A 5,564-nucleotide genomic window follows, 5' to 3' on the forward strand; every position below is an offset into this window, starting at 1 on the left:
TGCACCTCCGTCCTGACGGTCAGAGACTCGTTTCCCGTACCAATTTCTCAAGAGTTGAAGTGTTTTGCAAAGGGAGCTTACGACGACTCGTCGTGGATGTGACGGCACGTCCTGCAGGTCAGTCACAGATTACAGAGAGTCGATTTTCAGTACCCAATTTCAGAATTCTAAGTATGCTGAAACGAGACATCTGTGACGGGCCGTCGTGCCTATGACGGTCCGTCGTGATGTCCGTAATCTTAGCCAGTTTTTCCAGAAATAAATCTGCTGCTCAAAACGACTAAACAGGTCGTTACAATGTTTTTGTTAGCCATTTTATTGACATAAGCCAAACATTCACTAAAATTATGATTTCACGGAGATCTTTTTAGCTAACCTTATAAGATAACTTTAGGCATAACATTTTTCTTAAACATCTTGGACAACATCATATTAGAATTTGATGAATATATCATCTTTATAACGTCATATTAACAGCAAGTATGCACAACATACCGTAACATCTTCATACATAACATATCTTTAACATGGTATCATTCTTTTAATTCACATAATAACACTTAGCATCAAATGAGTCCAATTAATAGGTTCATTCAATAATTATTTAATAAAAAACCATACACATTAAGATCATCCATCACCATATACCAACAACATGATTTCTAACCTATTCAACATTGAAACCGTAACAAGGATACTAGGGAAAGGAGTTCGACAAGAACGATGGGAAACAACCCTAGTTTTCAAGATCTTTGAATCATTTGAAAGAAAGTTCTCTTGGATAAAGAAGTCCAGGTTAGAAACCCATACCTTATGTAGAATTTAATCTACGAACACCACCTTGTACGAAACCTTGAAGAAATCCTTGAAATCGCCTAAGAGAATCAATGAAATTTTCTGTTTCTCTTTCGTTCGCTTGCTTACTGTTTTGCGTCACCTTTTCTATGAGTTTGATCGAGAGTTTTTAGGTTTAAGAACTGATCTTGAATCATAAAACTAAGTCTTAATAAGTTATTAATTAAATAAATAAATTAATTACTAAAACGCCCCTCCTAGATTGACTAGAAATAGGAAAACATAAAACATAGTCAAATGTTAAATTTTTCCTAAGAATTACGTTTTTACCGTTTAATTAATTAATTAAATAACTAATTTAATTAATTAAGGGACCTAGGTTAATTAATAAAGTTCCTCTAAATCATTGGAATCATAATTAACCCTTTTGGACCATCCTAGGTTAACTACTATGATGTTTCTTGAGTTGTACTATGTAAGTGTAAGAATTTCGGTTTGACCCCTTTAATTTAATTAATTAAATAGATAATTTTATATATTAAGTGACTTAGGTTAATAAATAAATTACCCTTAAGTCGTTATAACCATAACTAACCCTTTGGACCATCCTAGGTTAGGTAGTAAGTTGTCCTTTTCTTATCTTAACCGAAATCTAGAAATTGCTTTGTGATTTCGATTTTGCCCTTTTAAATTAATTAATTAGGCTTCTAAATTGATTAATTAGGTTACTAGGGTAATTAATAAATTACACTCAAGTCGTTTGGACCATAACTGACCCTTTGAACCATCCTAGGTTAGGTAATAGGTTGTCTTTTTCTTGTATTAATCGAAATATAAAGATTGCTTTCTGATTTCAACTTTGACCTTTTAAATTAATTAATTAAGCTGATAAATTAATTATTAAGTAACCTACTGTAATTACCAAAGTATCCCTAATTTGTTAGGATCATAACCAACCTGTTGGACCATCCTAGGTTAGGTACTAGGTTGTCTCTTTAACTAGTTACTAGGTTAGTGTCACCCGATTAAGTCTTAGGTTGTCGGGTGCACTAATTAGTTTATTTTACTTGGTCCTAGGTTATTTATCTAGTTAGGAAAGTAGTTTAGAGTCTATAATTAGTTAGATAGCTAGGACCCACATGGAGGGACCCGTCCGCACATGCTGCCCCTTAACTACCCTAACTGAATTCGGTTAGGGTGGTCCCCTCCTATGGCCGACTCCCACATGGTTTACCCATGTGCTTGCACATGGGTTGGTTTTAATTTCCTAACTAACTATTTTTGATGTCCTATTTGGAATATTTGCTTATTGTCCCAAGGACCCTCACTATGTCCTTGGACTCTGCTTAATTTACATGATCATTTTAAATGGTCATGTACTAGGGTATTAGGCTTGACACTTGGATGTCTAGTACATAATGTGTTGCATTGAGAATCTATTTTTAGCTTAGGGTGTTCCTTGCAGGTACATTTCTAAGCAATCTTGGATTATATTATGCTTATTTGGGTGTATATAAATAGAAATTGGCTAGCACCCCTTAGGCAATTTTTCTATACTATGCCCAATATTTCTCAATATTGGGCATTAGGATACTTATTAAATCATTGTGATTATATATGAAGGATATTGTTATTTTAATTACTTCTGCATACATAGAAATTGGCTAACACCCCTTAGCCAATATTCTATACTATGCCCAATATTTCTCAATATTGGGCATTGGAATGCCTACGTACCCAATATGCATTCTAACGGACTTACTGAGCTCTTCATTAGACATATTATTTTCTGGAATGTTACATTACAATCCAAAAAAGACGATCATGATGACTTCTACATGATGAGTATATCAATTTTTTGTTACGATTTTTTCCGATTTTGGGTGAGTGATTTAAGTTATGAACAATGTAACAGTGATTGAATAGTTGTTGGAGAAACGATTTCTTTTGTAAGTTTCAAATCCACAATTACAAGTGAATTGAATCTCAAATCTGCCATTGAAACAAAAGACAAGATGGCTGGGGAGATACTTTATTTTAATGCTACATCCGTTAGAATTGCACGTGTCAAAGTTGAAAAAACGGTACTTGTAAAGCAACTCTCATCTTTGTAATAGTGAATTATAAAATAAAATACGGCTTTATTTTGAAGGTACAAAGATCTGCTAAAAAATGTATTGGATTAGTTGTTTTGTTATTGTGAATTAATATTTTTGATTTGTTGATACATAAGTCGTGATATTATCATGATACAAAGTTAGTTACTACTTTATACATAAATAGGTTGTATCATAAAAATGAAGGAACATAGTTTAAGATTTTTTTGGACCAACTTGCAACATCTGATATCGTACAAAAGCTTCAAGACAATATGAGTATTCCAAAGATTTCAAATGACACTGATTCGCTTCACCTTCCTACTGAGCTTAAGAAGCAAAAGCACAAGTTTATGCAATCACCTTATATTACTTTTCTAAATGTCAAATGACAAGGTTGCTTTCAAATTATAACAACAATTTTCAGCCACTCGCAAAATCCTGGTTACATGCCCCATTTGCCAGCAAGTGCTATGCCAACAAACTAGTGGCCATACAAAAATTATTGAAGGATGTTCTTTTAGGGTTAAAGAGAAGGATATGATGGTCTAGGGTTGATAATTGATAGAGGAATCTATGATATTTTATACCAGGTTTTTAAAGAATGAGTTGGTCAAGAGAACTTTTTCTTTGCTCAATACTTTTCTTGATGGCATTCTGACTATTATATTGTCCATCTTTTTAGTCTTGACACATTTTGATGTAATGAATATTCAACTCCATGTTTGCTAAAAAAGAGGTTGCATCATATGTGTTAGCTTTTTTAGATCTATGTATCATTGTGTGGTAGTTCTAAAGTATCAGACACATGTGAAATACTTCTTCATTCTTTTAATATATCATTGACGATACGTATGTAATTATGATACATTGATATGAAATATATCATGTAGTTATTTTGTATCTAAAACATGTAAATGTTGAGGACAATATGATCTGTTGAGATTAGTTGCAATAATGTATCTTGAATTGATTTTTTTTGGAATGATACATCAAATAGTAGCAAACTTTCAATGCATCTTGAACTATTGCAACAGTGAATAATAGGAGCATGATGACTTCTAACATTGCAAAATATATGCATAGTTAGCTTGTTAAGTCATGACAACTACGTTATACTTATTGAAAGAAGCTAGAATTCTATTTGGTTCTTGAAACTGCAAAAATGGAGAAATAACATCTTTTACAAATGATACATTAGAGAGGATATATAATATAATGTATCTCTAACTTTACACGATTTCAGGTCATTTCTTCCTTTTGACATTTTTTGTATCAGATCATGATATATGAATCAAATACTTATTTTTTGATATTTTGTATCAGATAATGATATAGTATCAACTGTTTTGATGTGTAAAATATTTATAATAGGCAAAATGTAATCAGATACTAAAAATATTGAAAATTACAGTCAAAATAAATAATCATTTTTTTAACAGAAAAATTATATAGCTTGAGAAAATGTATCTTAAAAAAAAATCATCCAAAACATTATTCAATCTATTATAAAACAATAAAACACCAAAAGTTGTATGTAAACTTATACATAAATACTAATCTACATGACCAAGTCATCATGTTGTGGTGGAGTTAAATAACTCTTCGACTATGATATACCATCTTTGTCGTTAACATATCTCGCCCTGGCCTTGTTGAGACCATATTTCATAAAAGTATTGCATATCTTATGCCTGGATTGTCAGCTCGGAAATCATTAGATGGAATGTTGACTTCATTTCAAAGGAATTCGGCAAAGTCCACTACAAACATTCCGTAATCACTACAAACATTTCATAGATACATTATAAAAACAAATTAAATTTGAACTAAAATGTAACCAATAATGTTAATTACATGATACATTGTAGTAACTACAAAGTATCTTACTGTTTAATTGATACATAATGATAAAAATATAAATTGACACTCAATGACACTTGATGATATTGTATCTGATACTAAATGGAATGTCATATATTCATTATATATTATTTAAGTATCATGTTTAAACTATTGTATAATATCATACACTGTTATGCAAATTACATCCCATCAAAATAATTTCTGCTATATAATTTGAGAACATTAATCACAATATATTAGAAAAACCAAAAAATAAAAAATCAAGATTAGGATTTTATGTATAATTTCAGAAGATTTAAAGCAAACCACAAAACAACATGATAATGTATCAAATAATATTTAATTTTTTGCCCCAACAAATCATATACCATACCACATGATAAAAATAATGTATACTTATTTCTACCCAATCCACCATAGACCATATCAAACATAAAAAATCGTAAGAGAATTCTGCCGCCAAGGATTGAACTGCCAAAAGGTATATGTTATTACATATTGCAGAGGCCAGAAATGCCAATAGAGATGTGAAATATGCACATAAAGTTTTGCACTATGTGGAGGTTAATATGTAGGGATACTTCATGTGTGGAGAATCATTGATATATGGATACTTGCATACTTTTAGCAATGCATTACGAATTAGAGAAAGAGGTAATTTCTGTCTCTTGTTTATTTTTCTTGTTTTGAATTTTTTAAGTTTTCTCTATGCATCAGGAAATAAAGAAGAAAAAAATAAAAATTGAACAAAACGATCATGTAATCTTACATAGTGAGTAGGTAGAATTTAATTGACTAGAGAGAATA

General features: G+C 31.1%; 1 pseudogene; it reads left to right on the forward strand.

The window, feature by feature from the left end:
• The first annotated feature begins 3,166 nt into the window (after nucleotides 1–3,166).
• On the forward strand, nucleotides 3,167–3,443 carry LOC114075319 (annotated as a pseudogene).
• The last annotated feature ends 2,121 nt before the right edge of the window (nucleotides 3,444–5,564 follow it).

This window comes from Solanum pennellii, chromosome 12 (assembly GCF_001406875.1).
Source record: "Solanum pennellii chromosome 12, SPENNV200".
In the NCBI taxonomy this organism is placed as follows: Eukaryota; Viridiplantae; Streptophyta; class Magnoliopsida; order Solanales; family Solanaceae; genus Solanum; species Solanum pennellii.